This window comes from Coturnix japonica, chromosome 25, assembly GCF_054131305.1.
Source record: "Coturnix japonica strain WE chromosome 25, WE-NBRP24, whole genome shotgun sequence".
In the NCBI taxonomy this organism is placed as follows: domain Eukaryota; kingdom Metazoa; phylum Chordata; class Aves; order Galliformes; family Phasianidae; genus Coturnix; species Coturnix japonica.
In genome coordinates, this window is record NC_140687.1 from 2,510,824 (window position 1) to 2,537,547 (window position 26,724).

Here is a 26,724-nt window from a genome sequence, read left to right on the forward strand (position 1 = left end):
GAGAACTTCCATATAACTGGAAAGAATGAAATTCACAGGGGAAACCACACACAGACACACACAAAAGCAATACAAAGGAGATGAAGGATGGTTCACATACTAGTGATTCACTCTGAGACGCAAGCAAATGAAAGAGTATCCCCAACCATTTGCCTCCTGAAATGCTAAGTATATAAACTCATTGCTGTGATAACTCTGCCAGACGTGAGTCATACACTGTAAAACCTTATGGGGTCAATCAGTTTAACTTCATAAATTCATTACACCAACAAAAACAGACCATCGTGTCCAGGCTGGTTCATTTCAGCTCTTCAAAGCTGTTGGTAAAACTGCCTGAGAGCTGAAATGCTTACCAGCAAAAGCTAAAAACTGTAAATCAAATGTAATAGGCTGGCTTTGTCTACTGTATAGAAATGATGCCTGAAAAAAAGAAAATAAAAAAGAACGTAAACCAGAACAAATGGAATGGCTACATAAAACAGCCAGTACTGAAACAGCAACCCAACCTGGTTGCAGAATGAGAGAGAAAATGAGAGTTCACCAAAGTCATGGGACAGGACACATGTTCATGTTCATGCTAACACTGAACCCAAGTGGCCACATGAGGACAGCATCTAGTAGGAAATCAGAAAAAAGCATCCTTTCATACGTCCCTTGGGAAGGTGGCATCTACCAGGGCACAGCAGACCCATGTGTTCAGTAACAAGTCTGATGCTTCAGAGCCCAATGATGAGCTACAAACTGGGGTTTAACCAATGCAACACATGGAGGGAAAATCTGTCTTGAGCATAAAGAAGAAAGAGAAAGGTATCCAAAAGGACTAACCAAGAAATGCCCAAACTGCCCATGAAGCATTTCTTCCCGTGGTGCAAAATACCACAAGAGGATTTATTTGCTCTTTCAGTTAAACATAAAATGAACCTTTAGGGTAGCTGATGTCTTGTCTTAGGCTGCTCAGCATGTGGATGTTCCCTGATCTTCATATTCACACTTGTGAATAATGAGACTTCTCTTATTTCCCTGGGAAGTAATGCCCACTTTTTTACTTTGACAGAGCTCCTTCCCATCCTAGAAGGGAAAAGATCAAGTCAGATCTCCATTAGTCCTTCCATCTCTGCACTCAGCAAAGGGAGCCTTCAGATCTATGCTTAATTCACCCACTCCCCTAGAATTAATGGAACTGTGCTTACTGGAACATATGCTGAAGCTTAAGCACAGTGCAGTGTTTTCAACATGAAGGAATGGCTATAGAACATGCATAAATTCTGGCTGACCTATGACAGCTTAAAGCACTGCGGAGGACTGTTAACAAGCCTGTTTGGACATCACCTTGAATAAATGACGTTATCCCCAAGTAAGGGAAGGAACAGCTGAGCACCGGGGAGGTACACAAAGTGCCAGAGCAAATTCTCACACTGTCAGGTGCAAAGAAAACTGAGATTTCACCCCAAAAACCCAGTTCACAACAAGGCTACAAAATCCCGGCTGAGAATTTCTGTGTTAGACTTGAAGCTCAAGACTGTACTGTAGTTCAACCAACAATATTTTGTGCAGCATGACCTAAAAAGTTCACAATAAAACCAAAACAAACTTCAATTTCAACTTGATAAATGAACTCAGGACATAATAACAAAGAGTGCTGATCTGGGCAAATAAAAGAGCATAAAGAAAAGAGAGCAGTGAAAAAGCTATCAAGGAAAAGCTCAGACTCGCATCCCTTGGAAGTGAAATTAAAGGCTCTCATTCATTTCCAGAGAAGTCAGAAAGGAAAATACCATTACATGCCATACCTTGAACCACTTGACGTCCATGTTGGGCCTGGACAGCTCACACTCAAATGTGACCTTGTCCTTCTCAACGACGCTACTGTCTGCCAATGGTTTGCTGATTTTCACAGGCAATTCTGAGAAGGAGAAAGAAGAATGTGGATTTAGTTGGGAACTTAGTTTTGTTCATAACCAGGTCCATGGGTGCTGTTAAATGGATCCTTCCAGATGGAAAAAACATTTCAGGTGGCCTCCTAGATTTTACCCCTTTTTGTGTTGCACGCAAGACTGAAAAAAAAAATTACTTCTGCAAAGTTCTTCTTGTCATAAGGAAACAAATATTTGGGGAATGGCAGAACCAGGTAAAATTTTCCTTCACGTCAAGAAAGTATAAATTTCACTCTCATGCTCTTGGTGTGGTTTCTGCTATGATTATTTGGACTAATTAAGCTTCTCCCTGATGAAAGCCTAGAAGTATATCACAAGAAGGACCAACTTACCCGTGACCTTTTATTTGTCTTACTCAAGCATCTCCTCCTGACCAAAACTGACAATAAAAGATTCAGCCAGACTACAGGTTTGAGCAGCTGAGTTGTTTCTAGGATCTCCTGCAATCTCAAGCTTGGAACACACACTTGTCTTTTGACTAAGTGTCTCTTATAGTGCAGTAAAACAACAGGTTTTCACACGGCGATTCCTCATTTACCTTGATCTGAAATCATTCTCAAACCATGTGGGATCAGTCCAGGGAGAAGGGGAGGAGAGGGGAAGGGAAAGGGGAAGTCCACAGTCCTCTAAAATCAGGCTTCTTAGCCTAAAGCTCAACAGCAAATAGCAGTCCACTTCCCCACATTGCTAGACTCCGAGCATTTAAAGAACATCAGCTGACCTCATTATGAGCTCTAACATAGCCAAAGGAATTCATATATTCAAATATTCTCTTGAGTGATGAGAAATATGGAGCATAACTTCAGACTTCTGCTGTTAAACTCTCACTTCTATCATAAACCAGAGTAAGAGTTCAATGCTGTTTTAGATGGAGGACTCATATTTTAAATAACTCATCTCATTAAGGCTTGGATTCCCTACTACAATTAGTTAAATTCCAGTTTGGATCATGCTTCACCTTGGATCACTTAGGGCTTCAGCCACTTATTGGAACTAACTCAATTTGTCTACAGAGAAGCTGTTTTCTATAGCAACAATAAGCTGTGATTGCAACTGGATGTCGGGAGAGCACAAATTATTGGCTCATTGCTTATAAATTGATGACAATTTGGCGCCGTGACTCGGACGGGAATACTGGCGTAGGTATGAAGAGCCTGAGGGGGCGCCCCGCCTAAATAGGCGGCCTCGGCTCCTATCCTCCCGCCCTACTCCCACCGACGATCCGAAATTTAAAACACAAAGGCAAGGAAAAACCAGTTAACCCTTTAAATTTCGTGCACGAAAGTCCGGACGAAGACGCAGGACAGGTGAGTATAGTCCGGTCTGGGTTGGGAATCCGGCGTGTGGCGAGTGTTGTGTGCTTGTGAAGGGGGGCCGGCAGCCGGCACTAACCCGAGCGAGTGTGGACCCCACAGTAGTGCGGTTCCCATTGCCCGCGAGGGCGTGGGCCACGACCTGGGGGAAGCAAGTGAATGCAACACTGAGTGAGGGCACGCCGAAGGGTGGGTACAGGGTATAAGCGGGACCCTTTCACCACCACAACCCCTAGGGCTAGGGGCTCTATGGAGGGTTATTCTTTGGTATTCCCCTAGAGCTACGGGCTCTATGGAGGGTTATTCTTTGGTATTCCCCTAGAGCTACGGGCTCTATGGAGGGTTATTCTTTGGTGTTCCCCTAGAGCTACGGGCACTAGGGATGATTACTATTAGGTGTTCCCCTAGAGCTACGGGCTCTAGGGAGGATTATTATTTAGGTGTTCCCCTAGAGCTACGGGCACTAGGGAGGAGGATTACTATTAGGTGTACCCCTAGAGCTACGGGCACTAGGGAGGAGGATTACTATTAGGTGTACCCCTAGAGCTATGGGCACTAGGGAGGAGGATTACTATTAGGTGTACCCCTAGAGCTACGGGCTCTAGGGAAGGATATTATAAGATCGCATCCTAGAGCTACGGGCACTAGGGGGAGCTACAGACGTTGAATAAAACAAGAGAGCAAGAAGTAAAGAACGAGATGGGGCAGTGTAAAACTAAACCATCCGCCTCTTCTAAACGACCATCCATTCCTAAGGACTCACCTCTAGGGTTCATGCTAAGTGTCTGGACGCACTATCCAGGAACAAGAAATAAAGATAAGGCAAAGATGATTTATTATTGTGTAGAAATTTGGAGCGGACAACAAATTGGCCCGGCAGTATGGTGGCCTAAGTATGGTTCTAATGAAGATTGGGTACAACAGCAATTAAATTTTTGGGTAAACTCCAAAACCCCTTTCAATCAAGAAGAAAGTGACTATGCAGCAGTATGGGTCACTCGCCCGGAGGGTTTAGGAGTCCCCATTTTTAATTTGACACGAACAGAAAAAGATGTCGAAAAACGTAAGCCTCGAAGGGAAGAGGAGGCCTTAGTGGGACCCCCACCATATGCTTTACCACCAGCAATTCCCCTGCCTTCTCCTCCTCAGTTGGATCATGGGCAGATGGATTCGAGAGAGGGAGAAGTACAAAAGATAGAAGGGGGAGGGCCTGTGACACGGGCAAAGGCACGACAAAATAACCTCTACCCTTTAAGAGAAATGCCCATGGGAGGTCCACAACCTCAGATGGGGTTTATATCAGTGCCCTTAAATTCAGGGGATGTTAGAGATTTTAAGAAGGAAATGGGTAATATACTAGAAGATCCCCTGGGGGTGGCAGACAGAGTAGATCAGTTCTTAGGGCCAAATGTTTATACCTGGGAGGAACTACAATCTATTCTAAGTATACTGTTCACAGCAGAAGAGAGAGGTATGATTAGGCGTGCAGGGATGCGCATTTGGGATGCTCAACATGCCCACGGGCCCGCTGCGGATATTAAATGGCCCTTACAGAATCCGCAATTGGACCATCAAAATCAACATCATAGGACTCACATGCAGGACCTGCGAACTATCATTAGCCAGATCATTAGGGAGGCAGTCCCAAGAGGTCAGAATATAAATAAAGCTTTTAATGAAAGACAAAAGAAGGAGGAAACACCCACTGAATGGCTAGAAAGGTTACTCAAGAATTTACAACTATATTCAGGATTGGATCCCGATACACCGATAGGCCAGGCTCTGCTCAAAACACAGTTCGTAGCTAAGGCTTGGGAAGATATCCGCAAGAAACTAGAAAAGATAGAAAATTGGCAGGATCAGGGGCTTGATGAACTTTTGAGGGAAGCTCAGAAGGTATATGTAAGAAGGGAGGAAGAAAGACATAATAGGCAGGTTAGGATGATGGTAGCAGCGGTCAGAGAAAGTAGGGAATTGGAAAGGAAAATGGGGGGATGGACGCAAAATCGAATTCCAGGACAGCAAAAATTTAGGAAGCCTGAAAACAGGGAGGAGGAGAGAATATGCTATTATTGCAGGAAAAAGGGACACCTGAAGAGGGACTGCAGGGTTAGAATGAGAGACGAAAAGTCCTTCCAAGAAGACTAGGGGTGTCAGGGGCTCTATATATTGGGGACCCAGAAACAACAGGAGCCCTTGATAAAATTGAAAATTGGTCCCCAAGCTGAGGAGGTAGAGTTTCTAGTAGATTCAGGAGCAGAAAGGTCTACTATACAACAGATCCCCCTCGGATGCAAACCTTCCCGGGAAACTACCAAAGTAATAGGAGCAAAGGGAGAACCTTTTACAGTAGGAATAGTTAAAAATGTAATGATAGAAGCAGAGTCCAAAGTGGGGTTGGGTGATTTCTTGATACTGCCTGAAGCGGAGTTCAATTTGTTAGGACGGGATCTGATTATTGCATTAGGCATAGGACTAGAAGTAGAGAATAAAGAATTGAGAATCAAACTCTGCCCTCTTAGGGTAGAGGATGAACAAGAGATCAATTCTGATGTTTGGTATACCCCCGAGAGTGTGGGACAACTAAAAATACCCCCTTTCACGGTAAAAATCAAGAATCCTGAAATCCCAGTAAAATAAAACAATATCCTATTTCCCTGGAAGGAAGGAGGGGTCTCAAACCAGAAATAGATAGATTAGTGAGCAAAGGATTACTGGAACCCTGTATGTCCCCATTTAATACCCCTATATTACCGGTAAAGAAACCTGATGGAACATATCGGTTGGTTCATGATCTGAGGGAAATTAACAAGCGCACTGTATCTAGGTTCCCAGTTGTAGCTAATCCCTATACGTTGCTAAGTAAATTAGGGCCCGACAACTTGTGGTATAGTGTCATAGACTTAAAAGATGCTTTTTGGGCTTGCCCTTTAGATGAGACATGCCGCGATTTTTTTGCATTTGAGTGGGAAGACCCAGATACTAACAGAAAACAGCAATTAAGATGGACTGTACTCCCCCAAGGCTTCACAGAATCCCCTAATTTGTTTGGGCAAGCCCTAGAACAGATCCTGCAAGAGTATCAGCTAGATCCTGATACCAAATTAATACAGTATGTAGATGATCTATTAATTGCTGGAGAGGATGAGGGAAAGGTTCAGAAAGAAAGTATTAAATTGCTGAACTTTTTGGGACTGAAAGGACTTAAAGTATCAAAAAGGAAATTGCAATTTGTGGAAGAGGAGGTTAGATATCTAGGGCATTACCTGAGTAAAGGAGAAAAGAAGATAGATCCTGAAAGGATACAAGGAATATTGTCTCTGACGTTGCCAAGCAATAAGAGACAAATAAGACAATTGCTGGGATTAGTGGGATATTGTAGACAATGGATCGAAAATTATAGCAGTAAAGTAAAGTTCCTATATCAAAAGCTCAGTACCGATGGATTAATAAAGTGGGATAGACAAGATGAAGAGAATCTACAAAAGCTGAAGGAGGATCTCATCAATGCCCCTGTCTTGAGCCTGCCTGACTTAAAAAGACCCTTTTATTTATTCGTTAACATAGACAGTGGTACAGCGTATGGGGTTTTAACACAGGATTGGGCAGGGAAGAAGAATTAAGAGAAGGGGAAAAATTATTTGTGGATGGATCCTCTAGAGTAGTGGAGGGAAAGAGAAGATCAGGTTATGCAATAGTAGATGGAAAGACCCTCCGGGTATTGGAATCAGGACCCTTGAGTAACACTTGGTCAGCTCAAGCTTGCAAGCTGTATGCTGTTTTACAGGCACTAAAAAGATTACAGGGAAAAGAGGGCACTATCTATACCGAATTTCCTAAAGTAGGAAGATATAAATATGTATTAGTCATAATAGACCACCTCACACATTATGTAGAGGCATTCCCCACAACTAAAGCAACAGCTCAGGTAGTAACAAAAATATTACTCGAACAAATCATCCCTAGGTATGGGGTAACAGAAGTAATAGATTCAGATCAAGGACCACACTTTACATCAAGAATCACTAGAAATATAGCTGAAGCCTTGGGAATAAAATGGGAAGAACATACTCCCTGGCACCCACAGAGTTCAGGGCGAGTAGAGAGAATGAATGGGGAACTAAAAAAGCAATTGGCCAAATTAACACTAGAAACTAAGCTCTCATGGATAAAATGCATTCCCCTTGCCCTCTTAAACCTTAGGGCCCAGCCCCGGGCTGACATAGGAATATGCCATATGATGCGGGAACCCCTAAAGATCACCCGGGGGTGTTAGATAAGAACATTCAAGCTTATATCACGGAATTAATGAAGTATAAACAGGAATTGTGGAAAAAGGGACAATTGACTCAAAGACCCCCTCTGGACATTACCCTCCATCGAATAAAGCCTGGAGATTGGGTTCTGATAAAGACCTGGAGAGAAACCACACTGCAGCCTCGCTGGGAAGGTCCCTATCTGGTATTATTGACTACCAATACTGCCATCAGAACTGCTGAAAAAGGATGGACACATGCTAGTCGTGTTAAGGGTCCAGTACAAAATCACGAATGGAGAGTCACTAGTCCAGCGGGTGATTTGAAAGTAAAACTGTCACGAAACCCTCCGTCAAGGAAAATGAGAACATGAATTAACAATGATTGTATAAACGTATCAGTATAGAATTTAATGTAGAAGGGAATATTTTGACTATTGTGAATGCAACTGTTGGGATATGTTTTAGAAAGGTAGTGGACCCACTGCGGGAACAGGGATACACAAATTGGTTATTAGCCTTCAGAGTGGCCGTGGAAATTTTAATAGAAGGGAGTAAACTTGGGGGTGAATTTGGATCCTTACCAGCATCACTTAAGTGTATAACCAGTGGGAAAAAGAATAGGGTGCAGTACCCCAAAGACCCACTTAAAAGGGAAGCAAAACCAGCCCCTCCTGAAGAATACTCTTGCTGCCGAGAAGATTATACACCCCATGGCTCGAGGCAACCGAGTCGATGGGCGAGGCAGAGGAGATAAAACATGTGGAGGGGTCTGCTCCATTATGAATGAATCCAAAGATTTAGGATCCAGAAGATACCCCAAGACTGGAAATAACTCCCCCGAACAATTAAAGACTCACTACTGCAGTGGGAAAACTGCCTATCTAAAACTAGCTCAATTGATAATAATATTAAGTCTCATTAATGAGGGTTGGGGTACAGAGGTACAGACACATGAGCCATTTAAGTGCTTCACCTTGGATCACTTAGGGCTTCAGCCACTTATTGGAACTAACTCAATTTGTCTACAGAGAAGCTGTTTTCTATAGCAACAATAAGCTGTGATTGCAACTGGATGTCGGGAGAGCACAAATCCCGCAGTTATCCTGTACCAACATCCTCTCCTTCCATCAGAACAGCAAGTTTTTAAACCAGACTCATGCAAGCTTGCATGACACACCTTGTGTAAAACTGTTGGCAGCCATCAGGACAGCCAGTTGCTTCCTGTATAGACACTGTTCCATCAGTTTTGGTTTTTGTCTCGCTAGAACAACAGCCAGTGTCTGAAAACTCCCACAACTGAAGCAACCACGCTGATATACCGCAGTCACTGGAGGTGCTCAAGAGCCACGGGTATGTGGCACTGGGGACGTGGTTAGTAAGTCCAGTGAGGGTGGGCAGGGGTTGGACTCAGCTATCTCAGTGGTCTTTTCCAGCCTTGGGTGCAACTTGTAAGAGGGAATGAAGCAGCAAACTGCCCAGCACTGAGCTGCATTCTTCTGACACATGGTATCAGTGAACTGCTGTATTTCCCTATCTTCTCTGGAGCTATTGATCTAACCTAACTGAAAAAGTAAGCCTGAACCTAGATATAAATCAGGATCATAGTCACCCATGGTTGCTTATATATTCAGAAAGACACTCCAGAGGGTAATTCAGCGCATCTAGAAATTAAAGTAGAAGTTCCTTAGTCAAAAATATTCCACAGCCAGATTTTCACCTCGCTACCACTACATTAAAAAGGAGAATCCAACTTGTGGTGTGGGTCATTGATGTTGTTCCGGGGGGAATTGTGGCTGTTCCATGCCCACAGGGTAGAAGACAGCCAGTCTTCCTCTAAGCCACATAAAAAGCTGCTTAGTGCTCCCAAAGCGAATGCTCACCAGTTGTTTCCAACTTGAAGGTCATCTTCTGGCCAGCAGCCTCGCAGATGTATTCTCCAGCATCTTTCTTCTCCAGCTGCTCCACAACCAGACGCCGTGTTTTGCCCACAGATTCCATTCTGAACTTTCTGGAGGAGGCAAGCAGTCTTCCATCCTTGTACCATTTTACTTCTGTTGGATCCTGTGCTACTTCACAGCTGAGGGAGGCACTTGCTGCCAGGGCAGCACTCACCTCTTTCTGCACCTGCTCCTGGTTTATAAACACAGGTTTTGGCTCTGAGGGAAGAAAAGAAAAAGTATTGACTGAGGGACCGAAATGAGACCAACTTGCAGGTTTGTATGTACAGGTTGGAACAGGTTTAGGTTACCACTTGTGCCCAAACTAATAGCCTTCACTAGAGAATATCAGCTCTTCTGTTGAAACAAAGTGTCAAATCTAGGCAAGAAAGAACCTAGGAACTGAAGGAACCAAGAGGGTCCTTGAACACCAGTCCCATGGTTGCAAGTCACTATGCAAACATATTGAACCCAAAAGAACATCTGTCCTGCAGGCAACCAAAACCTGAGTTCCTTTTACTTAAGACCCACTGTGAAACATCAAAACACATAAACATGTGATAGTCAAACCACTGGCTGCCTTTTCATGACCCAGAACAGTACTCCTGGCTTCCTGAACAGACTCCTCATGGCCTCTACCATTGCCACAACTGTGACTGTCAAAGGCACAAAGGAAATATGCTCACCAACGCAGTCCTTTGTTCTTTGTGTGTGATTTGCAGATATCTATCTTACTTTGAGCTCTGGCAATAGTCAGCTCTACCAGGTCTCTTACTGTGAGTAGCAGACTCACCTATCCAGATGCAGCCTCCAACATAAAGGCATAGTAAAAAGGCAGTGTACTACTAGGAGAAGTTCCTGCTTCTCCTGCCATGAAAGGCTGCACGTAGAACATGCACTCCAGCCTCACTGCACATACTTATCTTAGTCAAATGTTTAGGTGAACAAGAATTACAGTTTGGGATCTCAGGCACAGGAGAGATTTGAATAATATCTTGAATATTGCTTCCACTGTACATATATTACTAATTATTGCTCTACAGACAGACTGAAACAGGTCTTTGTGTCATACTGAAACCAAATACTTTCTACAAACCCAGGCAATCAAGTCTAGGGAAAAAACCTCAGCACAGACTACAGTGATCCAGGTGCAGTATAATAGAAACTAGATTTTACTTTACTGTTCTCTGCTGTATTTCATACAACACCTGTCTTACCTGTGACATGAATCTTGAAGGTGAGTTTCTGGCCAGCAGCCTCGCAGCTGTACTCCCCTGCATCTTTCTTCTCCACCTGGCTCACCACCAGCCGACGCTGTTTGCCCTCTGACTCTACCTTGAACTTCTTGCTCGAGGTGATCAGTTTCCCCTCCTTTTATCACTTGACCTCTGTGATAAAATGTTTGCTCATTAAGACCGGGATGTGGTAGCATTGGGGTGGAGTGCTTGTTCATTAGGACCGGGATATAATGGTGGAATATGGAGGCCACAAAGGTTGCAGAACACTCTAATTTTATGGGTAGATTGTGTACTCTGCGTAGTTACAGGCAAAGCGCGCCCCGATGGATACAAAGTTCCACGGAAGGACCAACCAAGGAACGACACACCAAGTCGCACGATCACAACCGACCAATTAAAGGACAATACGCTCGGGATGGACAATACAAAAGAAGTTGCAAGGGACGGGACGGCGCGGCAGTTGGAGGAACAATAATCCCCCTGTCGCCCAGCGCTGAATTGCCTTTTAGTTTTACCCGCTACAATTAATAAAAGTTTATAATTGGAACATTATTGGCTCATTGCTTATAAATTGATGACAACCTCCATCTTCTCCTGCGCCACCTCGCAGCTCAGCGTGGCATTTTTCTGTTGTTGCAGCCTTCACCACCTTCTGTACCTTCTCCTTGTTTGTAAATACAAATTCTGGCTCTGAAAAGAGAGAGATACATTAGTTTGGCCTCTTGAAAGAAGAGCAGGTTTTGGGGAAGGAGTCAGAAAAATGAATCAGTTCTCCCAGTCTGATGCCCCAAGAGAATGATGTGGAGAGAAGTTGTGCAATTTATGGATGCCCCATCCCTGAAAACATTCAAGTCTAGGCTGGATGGGTGTTAGAGCAACCTAGTCTCAAAGAATGTGTTCCTTTCCAGGACAGAGATTGGAACTGGATGATCCTCCAGGTCCCTTCCAACAAAAGGCATTCTGTGATGCTTCTTGTATGACTCTCATGACTCTTTCGTCCCCTAGCTGCCATTTACTTATGTCTTCAAAACATCAACTTATACAAAACATTCCTGTAGTATTCTCTCCCATGCTAAATGAGCCCTTCCAAGACAAAAACATGTTACATAGAGCACACCCCCTAGTGCTTGACACAAAGCCCCTGTTCTGAAACTTCCTGAGACGCAGCTGCATTGCAGAGTTGTTCTAGTGGTACAGGCACGTGGGAATGGAGAAGTGCAATCAGAACTTTCTTGTCTATGGCCTCATTCCCACAGCAAAAGGAAATTCCTGAAGATTTTAAAAGATGGAGCTGCCTCACAACTGTATTTAGAATAATTTGTTCAATTTCCTCATCAGAAATTAACCACCCCAAGGTTCAGCTCCAAAAATTTTAAGCATAGCAGGGAAAACTTACAAACTAATGACCGTTTTCTAAAACATTCTAGAATGAAAGGCCAAAATGTGTTCTCTCTCACCTGTGACATGAATCTTGAAGGTGAGTTTCTGGCCAGCAGCCTCGCAGCTGTACTCCCCTGCATCTTTCTTCTCTACCTGGATCACCACCAGCCGACACTGTTTGCCCTCTGACTCCACCTTGAACTTCTTGCTCGAGGTGATCAGTTTCCCCTCCTTGTACCACTTCACCTCCATCTTCTCCTGGGCCACCTCGCAGCTCAGCGTGGCATTTTGAGTCAGTGCAGCCTTCACCTCCTTTTGTACCTTGTCCTTGTTTGTAAACACGTCTTCTTTCTCTGCAGGGACATCACAACAGTCACACCATTTTGCTGTAGTCTGCTGCAGAGCTTACTCCAGTTCCCCATTTTCATTATACTTGCCCTTCACAGGGACCATCATGATGCCTCATTAAGACAGGAAAATACTTTCCCCTCTATTTTGCCTTGGGAAATGAATAGGCATATCATTTCATATCATATCATAAATCTAAACATTTCGCAGTCTGATAGCAGATTTGGACATGAGATTTAGAACACCTGCATGCACTGCTGAACCTCCTCCCTTCTCTTTGTTTCTTCTGATGTCTCTCTACATTTCCAGTAAATCAGAAGGGAATGGCCCTCTAGAACAGGTTGCCCAAGGAGACTGTGGATGCTCCATCCCTGCAGGCATTCAAGGCCAGGCTGGATGTGGTTCTGGGCAGCCTGGGCTGCTGGTTGGCAACCCTGCACATAGGAAGAAGGGGGTTGGAACTGGATGAGCACTGTGGGCCTTTGCAACCCAGGCCATTTATGAGTCTGATTAGTGGCATTTTCCACCTCATTGTGTCATTCAAATTTTGTAACCAGATCTCATCAAACACCTCCCCTTTTCTCACTCCTTGCATGCCTGGTGTGCTCTTGCACTGTAACCCTGCAGACACCAGCTGACTACAAGAGCTGCACAAGTTACCCTCCTTGCCTATTGTTTGTTGCAGTAATTCATTCCTGGATGGAAAAGCACATGTAGAAAAGTGTTGCTATGACACTAGATGACAAAGAAAGTCCTATAGCCAAAATGTTTTGCACCAGAGAGGCTGTAAGTTGATCCTCCAAATGCAAGACACACCAAATGAAGTGTTCCTTTATCTCTGGGATTCCAAGCATTTTCTCACCTCTGACTTTCACTTGGAATGTTGCTTTGTCATCTTTTGTTTCACAGCTGTAGCTCCCTTGGTCTTTCAGGGTCACATTTTTGACCATGAGCTTGCGGTGCGTCCCCTGGGAGATGATGGTTGTCCTCTGGTCCTGCTTCACCTCTATTTGATCTTTCTTCTATACGACAGCTCCGCTTGCAGCTGACACCTCACACACCAGCTCCAGGTCTTCAGAAGGACTGACTGATATTTCTGGAGTCGTTTTGGACTTGCTGACAAAATTAATGGCTTCATCTGAAGAAAAAAAGAGAAAGTGGTTTACATCCTGACTCAGGCTTATTCAGCACAGCATTAAGATACAGTTAGAACTGATTGTAATGTCTCTGCTCATTACATCTGGGGGATCAAGTTTCACCTCTGGAGGTACTCACATACAAACGTGTGCTTGATTCTCCTGTGTAAGGAAAGAGTAAGTTCTATGCAGACAGTTCTTATTTCTTTTAATCAATTCTGTATTCTGCACATGTTCTTCTGAAGCTAAAATGAAGGCAGCTAAGTAACCTGTTTGCAATACATGAACAAACCAATTCAACACCTTGTCTCTAAGCTAACAAGCAGCGTTTGATGAGCACATCAGTATTTCATGCCCTTCATTCCATCCAGACTGTATTGGCAATAACTATGCTGGTATTAACAAGGATAGCAATTACAAGCAAAATGGTAGAAATACAGAAGATATAAGGAAAAGGGAACTCACCAGAGCTGAGGCGATCCTCCCTGGTGAGCGATCTCCAAGAGATGCTGCCTCAGTGAGGGTCAGCCCTTAAATGAGGTCTCAGAGGAGGTGGAGTCGAACTCCACCCCTCCAGGGAGCACAGCTACATAACTTTCACCTGTGCTCCCACAGCTGACCCCACACTTGCCTCAGCTGATCAATCAGTGGTTCACATTGTGATCTCCCATACACTCCACCCCTTCACAACGTGAACCAATGATTAGGTGAGTTCCCCTTATTACAGAGACCCAATCACGACGCTGATACAATCTCCCGTCGCATTAGATGTTGATATTATTCAAATGATGATGATTGGATGGGTGTTTATGATCTTCCATGGGCCAGTGCTTGATAGATGTTACCGGAGACAAATCATCTTGAAGTGCAGGTCCGTCTGCGTTTCATCAGTCCAGAGTAATGGTCCTAGAGGCTTAGAATCAATCTTAAGGGGAGTAATATAGATGTTTCAAGGGTACTAGGAGGGGAAGATCCGCCCTCCAGGGCAAGATACAGGCCGTATTCTTATCTTGGGTCAATACTTCTGCTTGTACTGGATTATGTCCCGGCCTCCGATACCATACCCTCTGGCCAGATATCTGTGGCTGTATAACTATATCTGGCACCAGAGGAGGAGTCTTGATCTGCCATAGGGACATAATAGGTGTTCCTTTAGCAATAAAGGCCGGAGTATTGACCACGATGTCAGTAGGCCATGTACCTATCACCGAGGGGGTGACTGAACCTCCCACCTCCAATAATCTCCCCCAAGGTGCAAGTAGGCCACACCATTTGGGTCCTACCTGCACCTTCCAAGGCCAATTTATCTTATGGATTCCCGGTTCTAAATTCTCAGGGGCAGGGAGCAGAAGATTATTTTCAGTACCAACCTGCGGTTTTACCTTATTATCGGTGCCTGTAATTTGGATCCTAAGAGGGGAGGCCCATATAGTTTGTAACATTTTCAGGGCACTGGGTCTGCCATCCCGAGGTCTTTCATTCAGGTCCTGCACGGTTTCATATAATCTTTTTGTCCACCCCTGCAGGGACTGAGAGTCTGTTTTCAGGGCAGCCTTAAGGATACCATTATAACGTTCAATAAGGCCTGCCCCTGTTGGGTTATATGGCAGGTGGAATCGCCATTCAATGTTGTTTTCTTCTGCCCAGCGCTGTATCATCGCTCCAGTGAAGTGAGTCCCTTGGTCACTCTCGATAACTTGAGGTGTCCCGTATGCAGACATCAGTTTAGTAAGTGCCTTAATTGTGTATGCTTGATTTGCCTTTGGTACAGGATAGGCTTGCAGCAGTCCACTTACAGTGTCAACGCAGGTCAGGGCATATCTCGCCCCCTCAGACCGAGGGAGGGGCCCAATGTAGTCGACCTGCCATCTCTGAAGAGGACTATATCCTCTAGCAATGTGGGATGTTGTTTCAGGCAACGGTCTCGGTCTCATCTTTGAGCAAGCATCGCAATCCTGACATGCTTGAACGATATCAGATAGTTGTACAGGCAGCCCCCATGCTTTAGCAGCTGCCCACATTATCTTCTGTCCAGCATGCCGTAGCTTCTGATGTAACCAACGGGCAATATTTTCAGATTGTGAATTCTCAATCCATCGGATTCGGGCCAGTGTGTCAGCTTCATCATTTCCTGGTGACTGCAAGGGTTGATGACCAGAGACATGGTAGACACATACTGTCCTGTGTTTGACCGTATTCCAAATGTCTACCCACATGTCTTTACCCCAAATCGGTCGGGCGTGGATAGTCCATTCCTGGGTAGCCCATTGCGTAATCCACAGAGTGAGCCCCCGGTACACAGCCCAACTATCTGTACAGATGTTCAGGACGCCGTCACCAGGTTCTTTAGTTATAACCATCCACACGGCTCGCAATTCTGCCCATTGGCTGCTTTGACCATCCCCCTCATCAAACCAGATGGTCTCAGTAGAGGGATGGTATGCTATTGCTCGCCACTTGCTCGGGTTGCCTCTGCTGGACCCATCCGTATACCAGGCATCTTCAGGAATAGGATATCTTCCTTCCTGAACGGGACTCTTCTCTGGTGGAGCAACCATCGGTTCTTTTGATGTATCACTGTGATACGTCACTGGGCCTAGGATCTTCTGTAGTTCTTCTTTAAGTGGAGATGAAGACAGACTGCTTCTCTGGCTTAGATAGGCGACCCATCGTGCCACCGTTTGTGCTTGGGCCACCCCTGTCTTAGGAAGGTGAGTCAAATCTCTCACCCACCCCTGGATTGGTAATGAAGTCTTAACTATGACCTCTGCTGTTTGCGTTATCGGCTCTACTGCTTGTAATGCCGAATAGGCAGCCAATAACTGTTTCTCAATCATGCTATATCGTTCTTCTGCTCCGTGCCAAACCTGAGACCAGAATCCAATGGGGGTTCGAACAGAACTCTGGCGTTGCCACAGGCCCCAGCCAAAACCATCTTGAGTAACATGAACATCTAGTTCAGCTGGGAGGGTCGGATCAAATATACCCAACGCCTGAGCTTGTTTAACTGCCAGTTTTGCCTGTTGGAAAGCATCCTGTTCTATCTTTCCCCAATTGATTGACCCTTCTTTGTAAGCTTGTATAATGGCCTTAATAGCTGAGCTAAATGAGGTATAAAGGAGCGCCAATACCCCAATATACCCAAACATTCTTGCAATTGTTTTGATGTTGTAGGGACTGGAAACGCTTGGACTTTATCTACTACCGCACTGGGTAGTACTTTGGTTTTCCCGGACCAAATTACTCCCAGGAATTTTACAGATAGCCCCGGACCTTGCACCTTCTGTGGGTTTATAGCCCACCCTCTTTTCTGCAGGTAAGCTATCAACAAATCTGCTGCTTGTCTCACCGCCTCTAACGAATCGGATGTTAACAGGAGGTCATCAATATAATGATATAAATTGACATTATTTGGCTTTTCCCACTTAGCCAGATCACGTGCCACTAAATTATGACAAAAAGTGGGCGAATGTACGTACCCTTGGGGTAGGACCTGGAAAGTCCATTGCCTCCCTTCCCATGTAAATGCAAACTGATCTTGCAATTCTTCACTGATTGGAATACTGAAGAATGCATTCGCCAAATCCAAGACACAGTGATATGTTTTGATTTCCCTGCTTAGTGTGTCCATTAGGGAGGCAATATTGGGTACAGCCACATGAACAGGTGGCGTGACCTTATTTAATTCCCTATAGTCTACTGTCATCCTCCATGTTCCATCCGGTTTTCGCACTGGCCATATTGGGGAGTTATATGGGCTATGTGCAGGCCTTATAATACCCACTCTTTCTAATTCCTGCACCGTCTTTGTTATTTCATCCTGCCCACCCGGGAGTCTGTACTGTTTCACATTAGTAATCCGGCGTGGCTTCGGCAAACAAATAGGCTCATGTTTTGCATGGCCTCTCAATATTGTCTGGATTGCCCGGATACTAATGCATCTCTGCCGCAATCGGAACTCTCCCACTGTTGTATGGAGAGCCAGACCCCACAGGATATCAATTCCTAATATATACTCTGGAATTGGGGCAATGGATACCTTGTACTCCCGTGGTGGAAGACGCCCGACCCCCAGTTTTACCCAGGTTTGGGTGACCGGAATGGTTTGTCCCCCAAAACCTCCAATCATCACTCTATTACCTTTAAATTTAGTTGGGTCTCCATATATTATAGATGTCTCTGCCCCGGTATCAACTAGGGCCATAACCTTCTGTATATTCTTTCGGGACCAGTATATCGTCAGTTCCACATAGGGCCTCCGGTCCCGTCTAGAGGCCCTAGGAGGACTGACATCCCTCGTCAAGCCATGAACTGAGCCAGATTCAAGTCTTTTACCTCCGATACCTCCGGTGTCATAACCCGAGGCACCTGAGGTGGCTTCTTTTTCCTATTTGGAACTATAAAATCTTCTAAATTCCATGTTGTTGTTGGTCGCCGCTCTATAAATCTTATCCCTGGCCTTTTGGGTTTATTCTGAAATTTTTGTTCATCCTTCAGTTGCTTCCACAACTGAAGGAGAACCTGATTGGGCTGCCCATCAATTTTTGAAAACTGAACGCCTGCCCGGAGCAGATCATTAAACATTTGTTTCCGGGATACCCTAACAGGTCCTGCCCGAGAAGTTCGCGGGGCCGATCTTCTGGCTCGCACTATTGGAAAAGCCTCGGCATCCTCAATCACCCTGATATTGCGCTTAGCTCGTAAACGCTCAGTTTCTCCGAGGTCTGCTACCAATTGGGCGGCTTGTTGGACTACTGCCTCTGCGGATACTACTGGATTAAGTATGGAAACCAAGGTTCCATACATATGAGAGGGTGCTTACTGTAAAATTAGGTCCCTCATTCCCGCAGAAAATTTAACCATATCAGGGCTATCGAATGTGTCTTCGTAGATAGCCTCTCTCATACCTAATTCGCGTATATAATTTTGAAGGTCTTCCATAGAAGACCACATCCCTGTGTTTACTGGCATGTCAGTTTTATTTGTCCACACCACGCGGCAAGCAGCCATTATCCATTCTACAATTGAATGGTTTTCTTCAGGGAACTGAGTCCCAGCATACAGTCTCTGCCAAAGGGCAGGATGTACTGTTATTGTGGCCAACTTAGATACTTCGGGGCCACTAACCAGTACACTATCTGCCCCTGAATCCCATAACCGTAATAACCAAGCCGGAACACTTTCCCTTGGCCTTTGCCTAAATCGTTGCACTAGGTCCATGAGTTCAGTAGGTGTATATGGACGGGCTGTTACATGTAAAACAGATTCGGCAGGGGGCCATTGATCAGGAGGCACTCCTGCTGGTCGATCTTGAATTTTCTTTGTTTTTTGAGTTATTACTGGACGGACTTCTAGTGAGTCCGTCTCAGATGGTTTTTCTAGATCAGATTTAGTGATCTTATTTTGATTCATTTCTTCAGGATCTTGATCATCATTAAATGAAATGTATCTAATTTGAGGGTTGGAGGAAGAAAATGACGGTTTTTTTCCTGTCAATAGATTGATCTCACCCTCCAATTTTTCAATACGGGCCTTTAACAATTCATTTTCATGTGCAATGTTGTTTGATTTTATCTCTGCCCGATTTAAAGCATTTAATAATGGCCAGGCTGCCATAGATGCAGCCATTCACTTTTCTTTTGTAATTAAGATATCTTTTTGTAGTCCTAGAAAGTAATCAGTTAGACAATAGGCGTCCATGTTATTTGGCACTCTTAAAGGGCCCCATTGTTCAATAATTGTTGCTAATTGGTAATATGGGGACGCCTCAAAACCTGGAATTTGTCCAGGAAGGCATGTCCCTAAGGGGGTGGTCTTCTCCCCCTTGTACCAATTAAAGATTTTCCACACAAAGGACATTTTTTTTTTTCCTTATATTTCTAGATGCCAAGTCAGTGGCTCCTGCCTGGCTTGCCAAATGTATTGGCAATAACTATGCTGGTATTAACAAGGATAGCAATTACAAGTAAAATGGTAGAAATACAGAAGATATGAGGAAAAGGGAACTCACCAGAGCTGAGGTGATCCTCCCTGGTGAGGAGGAGGTCGAACTCCACCCCTCCAGGGAGCACAGCTACATAACTTTCACCTGTGCTCCCACAGCTGACCCCACACTTGCCTCAGCTGATCAATCAGTGGTTCACATTGTGATCTCCCATACACAGACAGAACCTGCCTGAGGAGCAAGCTGATGGCTGTCAGCTACAGGCAGACCTAGCTTTGTACTGCATTTCTTAGAGCAACAACTGTTGCTTTCAGTCACTGAATATACCAAGGCCAATTACTATGCCAGGAACATTTATGGCATCAGTGAACAAAAAATGCGTTAAAAATTGTAATAGACAGGAGCCATTTATTCTTTTATAACTAGGTGACCAAAGAACAACAGTCCTTCTAGAGTCAAGCTGTTAAGAACTAATAGCATCAATCAGTATCACATAGATAGATTACTTCCCTGCCCTAAGACCATCTTGCGACCATTTGGTGCTCCTAATTAAGCCCTCTTGATGGCATTTTGTCTGAGCCATGCGACATTTTGTGATAGGAGTTACTGCTAGTGTTCCCTTAACCCTACACCAAAGTAGGATTAAGGTATCCATTCTCAGGGAATCATGCAGGCTTCCTCTGTATTTGATGCTCAGAGACAGCCCCAGAACTTTTTAAATCTTAGCTTAGCTCTCATCCAATAATGTTCATCAAACAGTGCAACTTGTCCTTTGGGGATGCCTTTGTTCTGCATCAACCAGTTCCAACGGAGTCTTCTTGGCTTGTTTTAGATCAGTTTTTCAACAGATAAAGCCAGGGTCTTTGAATTACAAAGTGAAATTGCAGAATGCATGATTCTCAACCAAACAGAACAGCAGGTGGGATGCAGGGTGAATACCTGAACCAACACCACCTGCAAGCAATCCTTCAATATCTTAGGAATCTCTAGCCACCCCAAATCCAGTGTTGTGCTTGATCTATCATCTCTGCTGAGTTTTTAGCTAAGCTGATGGTGAGCATCACGGTGGTGATGGGTGAGCAGTCAGACTAGAGGGTCTTAATCAACCGTAAGGATCCTGTGATCAGAGGAACGTGAATGTGCTGTTAAAGGTCACAAGCGCTGCACTGCAGCATGAGCATACACAGCGAAAGGCTTTCAGTAGAGCTTCAGTTCATAAATGAGGACTGGGTTATGGAAAATAGGCTCAAGATATAAAACAGAAAACAGATCTTAACGCCAGGTTCTGTGAATGCAACCAGCTGAATTTCACAGATATTGAATTTCAATGACAATTTCTTGTGTTATTTTACCCTCCAGCTCCACCCTGAACAGGAACATGTCAGTGACAAGCATTACTCCTCCAGGCTTGACCTAACAGTGCTTTACTTGCACTATGAGCTAATGGCTGTGCTTACAGCACCTCAGGGAGACACCTCAGAGATCACAATGTCCTTCGGGTACAGCAGGAGACACTCAACTCTCCAAATGTGGAGTTTAATTTGTCCAAAGAGGAGACAGGATTCCCATGCTAATAACTTAGGACCATTTCAGTCATAGGTTTAAAGATGATGTAAGTGCTGAGGCAATACATGAACTAGATGAATGAAGCCCAGATGTCAGGGCTCAAGTCGTGACTCCAGCCCCAGCTGGAGCTAAGGCTGTCTTGAATTCATCACAACACAGTTACATTATTTGCTCATACTGTGGATTTGCATAGGGACAACAGGAAGGTCAGAATTGCTTCAATAGAGCTATGCAATCTTTGTCCTAAATACTGGAAACCCACAGCGTTGGACAAATAAAATGAATTAAGTCTGAAGTGCTTTACATGGATTGTGATCCTATGTTTGCCTCACAAACTTACCTGAGACTTTCCAATCAAAAATCAGAGTGTCATCTCCAATTGTGTAGATGTATGTTCCCTCGTCTTCTTTCGTTACAGCTGAAGCCACAAGCTTATGCAGTTTCCCTTTATCTTCCATTGTGAATTTCTTACTGGTCTTGATTTCTTTGCCATTTTTGTACCACTTCACCATGACATTGGCTTCAGAGGTCTCAGAAACAAATTCAGCTTGTTTTCCAGCAACGGCCCTGATTACTCCTCCACTTGTCTCTTTGATTACGAAGTTTGCCAGTGCTGAAACAAAATATGAAGACACAAAATACATATGATGGTAAAGAACTGCAGGGACATTGGTGACCATGAGGCATTCATTTATCATAAGATCAAACGTGCACGTTTAATCCTAGTTCTAATTGCTAGATTCTAATTCAGAAGCTGGCAAATTGGCAGCTTTTATAAACCACGTACCAGATTACCTTATCTCCACAAGTTGAAGGACGTACACTGTACAGGGGACAGAGCCAAAGGAAGAAGCCCAAGGCTTCAAGAAAATGTCTAAAATAGGAAAACTGAGGAAAGAATTGGAACAAGCAAACTAGAAGGAAATCAATGGAGGGGGTATCTATTACTGCACTGTAACCCCCTGGCAAACAAATCAAGCCTAAAAGATAGAGATATCACTTAGGACTGAAAAGAAAAAAGAAAAAAAAGAATTCCTTTATGGAAATTAATTGGAGTGCAAAAGTTAGATGATAAAACTGGCCCTTATTAACACACAGTGGAATAATTGACTTCAAAGATTCAAAATCTCACCACTGTCTTAGCCAAAAGTTCAAGCCTAAGTCCACGGTCCTATTTTACAGAGGGTAATTGAGCTTGTTTTCCAACTTCTTGTTAACATATCATTTCAAAACAGCGCACACAACTGAGTTGGGTCTGTTGAGACAGCGCAGTCAGAGCTGCTAAAATCAAAGTCTGGATTATGCATGCATTTGTTCTGCAGTTCCAAGAACACGCATGTATAATACAAATTCAACAACGTTCTACAGAATGCCTGTATTTAGGAGCTCGAGAGCCAGCTGATGGACACTGGGATGACTGAGATCCTGTCAATACATTTAACTCCATCCTATCATACAGTCAAATTTCATTCATTTTTTCAGGAACTGTCTCTTATCATTGTAGTCCCGTCACCACTGCTGGATGTGAGCCCAACCACACAAAAGCAGCTGCTGGTTTTCACTGCAGATACTGCAGTAAGGAGAAACAGCCTCCAGACTGGACCAGCTGAGCGTGGCCCTACCAGGATTTGCTCCAAAGGTCTTATTACCAGTAGTGCTTCCCGATGAAATACATGGGGGTCCTCCTTTGATTCCAACCCCAACCCACCCCACCATGCCCCCTGATAACATCCATCAGGGCCACATCTCGACAGCTCCTGAACACCTCCAGGGATCCCACCACCTACCTGGGCAGCCTGTGCCAGTTAATTCTATGGGCAGACCTGCCAGTATGAAATATTATGCTAACATGACAAAGAGAGAGAAGAAAAGCAAAATTAAGACTAGCTGACAAGCCTTGGCAGGAAGTTCTGCTCTCCATCAATTTAGTCCCTGTGACTCTTCACAGGTGTTTTCTACATTTGGGATCACTGCTACAAAAAGAGATGTTGACATCATCTCTTGTGGCCACCCTGACAGAAGAGCAGGAAGGCTGGGATGCTCTTTTTCCTGTCTTTCCCTTGATTTCCTCTATATCTTAGGGACGAATCACAGGACAGAACACAGAAATCAAATGGCTCTACAAAGCAGATTGGCCAGTTCAAGTCAAAACAGCCACTGAAAACACCCCAGATGCTGTCTGACAACAGCTGGACTGTCGGGGAGTCAGGTGAATGCAGTCTGCTGGCCCTGGGCAGGAAGAGGACAGCCCAGACTGTCACATACCTTTCACTGAAAGCTGATAGAGCATTTTATCCCCCTCACAGATGCACTGATAACTTGCAGCATCATCCATTGAGTTGTTGTGAATTTTCAGGGTGTGTTTCTTCCCCACAATTTGCAGTTCATAATTTTCACTGGCCTTGAGCTCCTTCCCATCCTTCATCCACTCCACAGTAGCGCCTGTGTCTGAAAGCTCAGCCTGCAGTTTGGCTTCCTCACGCAGCCAAGCGCAGATCTTTTCTACATCTTTGCTCTTCTTGGTAAATCTCACTGCAGCACCTGTCAGGAGCAAAGGCCGCGTTATTTCAATTTATATCAGGCTAACGTGGTCAATGTTTGCTGCAACATCTCTGAAAAAGTATCACCTTCTGTTCCTGCACTCATCATTGTGTCAGTGCTGAGCAATTCACGATATTTCATTTGGTCTTCTTGCTGGATTTACTAAGTAAAAATCAACCAAACATCTCCTTCTACTGATTAATAATGCTCTAAACATGCTTCTGCAGAGGTTTCCACCCAATGACAAACAGGTCCTCCCATCATGAATGTTTATTTGTTCTACTTTGTCATGCAAAGCTGATTGATAGAGATATTATTGGAATGATTGCTCCCCTACTTCTAAACTATTCCAGTGCAATCAGAAAGGCTGTCTGAACCTGCAGCTGAAAGTACTTCTCTATGGTCATGCAGTGGTAAACCTGGTGACTGAATGCACTGGCCAATAGCTGTGAACTGCAGACATTCATCAGCTGGCATGCTTGCACGTTGTTGTAAGGTCAATAGTAAACATGGCATCCCCTCCAGGTACAGCTTCACCAGTTGTTAGGGGGGATTTCACAGCCAGGACTGGGTCTGAGGAAGAACATGTATGTCTTAATGCTCTTTAGATGCAAGTCTGGTATCTCATTTAGAGATGGAAGATTAAATCATAGGTACATTTCTACTTCTCCCTTTGCATGAGTGCTAGAAGAAGCACTTCTGTGCTTAAGATCTGTTACAGAAAGTTCTGCCTCTTGCACATGTGAGATATCAAAAGATAAGGATATTCATGTCTCTGTCACAGAAACAACTCGTATCACTTTAGTGGTAGCTGGAGGTTGATAGGAGATAGGAGAACTAGGAATAAAGGAAAGCCTTTGGTGTGTTAATGCACTGCTAACCATAAAGTCAAAGGAAGCATCTTTAGGGAACCAACACAGCTGCTCAGCACACACTGACCCATTTCCATTGGGGTTTTTGTGCTTACCAAGGTGCACGCTCCCTGGGAATTCCAGAGACGGGCTCTGTCCATGCGCATTGACTGCAGACACTCGGAACTGATCATCAGCCTCTTCAGACAGATTGCTCACCGTGAACTCTGGGACGGGGACATGAGACTCGTGGCACCTCACCCAGGTGAAGCCAGTTAGTTTCTTGCATTCCACAATGTAGCCATCGACTGGAATGGGGCGGTGCATCTTCGGAGGGGACCATGCCAGCGTCACTGAGGTTTCTGTTTTATTTTTCACCACGGGGTCAGTTGGGGGCTGGGTGGGAGGTTTTCTGGGAGCTGAACAGAAATAAATTTCAGAAATATTAGCATAAGGTCATGTAGGCTGGAAAAGACCTTCAAAAGACCTTCAAAATCAGCAGACTCAACTTTCAGCATGACCTACTGAGTCCCACCATTAACTACTGTGGTACCTGAGGACATACATGACAAGCTTATTCCTGCAGGTATTTACATAGTGAATATATTCACCCTCTGGTTGCTTTGGAACATTTTAGAGGTTAAAATCCCATCAGACTTTTTCACTGTGTGCAGCCACTGATACAGGCAGGAGGCTGGGAATTACCTGATGGGCTCTAGTTACAGACTACTGACACAGTAAAGGATTGATTTCATTTAATTTTGGCCATCAGAAAGTTTGGTGTCTGGTTTCAGTCACCCATCTGGACTCCAATTATAATCATATGGAGAACAGCACATTCAGGAGAACTCATCTCAATAAACCTGAATGAAATCACAGAATCATAGGATCATGGGAGGGCTTGGGTTGGAAGAAACCTTCAAGATCATTAAGTGCTAGATGCCAAAGGTCCCACTAACACAGTATTAAGCCAAAAGCTAGATGCTGGAATCAGATCTCCTGACCTTACCATCAGAAACTGAGATGTCATATTTTGCTCAGAGGTGCCTGCTTGTAGGAGGGACAGCTTCCGAGCTTTTTCTGCTCCAGGAACCAGCTCGAGCTTCAGAATTTAAACAGCAGTCAGAAATTAAACTGAGCTTTGTCACCTCCATCAAATAGAAGGAGTGGTTGGGTGGTACAGCTTTCCAAATCGCTTAGAAACTGTCACAACAATCAGATGCCTACCTTTTCTTTTTTAACTTGTTAATACATAGAGCTTAATAGCATCAGAATGCCCCAAGCACTTCAGACAACAGGACAGCTGTAAACCCTTCTTTAAGGATTCCTTTGTTTAACCACTGAGTAACTGTAATTCAGTGGTGCTGGTAGGAGAAGGGAAGTCCTAATCTTCCCAGATGGTGAACAGAGTTGATGTTCACATGCAGACTGGTGCTGCAGCAGAGCCAGAAACCACTCATTTGGGAAACACAGCACCAAGAAAATAATGGGAATAGCTTCATAAAATCAGGAGCTTCACTCAAATTTCATGTCAGATCTATAATTCTTCCTATTTTCAGGAAGAAATGATTTCCCTTTTTCTTGTAGTTTTATTTTCTTTTCCTTTCCAGCAAGCAGCTTTGTAGCTTACAAATTGTTTTCTAATCACCTCCTGGTGTGGACAAATCACACAGGTCTGACTCCATGTTTTACATAGTTAGCATATTATATTTGTTCCACTATGGAACTGTACAGTCATAGAATGGCCTGGGTTGAAAAGGATCCCAAAGATCATCCAGTTCCAACCCCCTGCTATGTGCAGGGATGCCATCCACCAGACCAGGCTGCCCAGAGCCACATCCAGCCTGGCCTTGAATGCCTGCAGGGATGGGGCATCCACAGCCTCCTTGGGCAACCTGTTCCAGTGCGTCACCACCCTCTGAGTGAAAAACATCTTCCTAAGATCCAACCTGATCCACAACCCCTACACACCCTCAGAGCCCCCTAGAGCCCCTAGTCCTCCTATTGCCCACCACAGCCCCATATGCCCACTAGAGTCCCCCTCAACTCTCTTTACAGGCCCTGCACAGCTCTATATAACAGTCTTATAGAACTACCTCTAGTAGAAGCAATCTCCACACAGAGATCCTTTCCCAGCACACTGCGCCACGGGGGGAGCAAAACGGGGGGGGGGCACATACACACACAGCGCCGGGGGGGCCCGTAACCGACCCCCACCCATCCTTTAAAGGGGTGGGGGGTCCGTTTTAATGGGGGGGGGGGCGAGATCACCTTCACC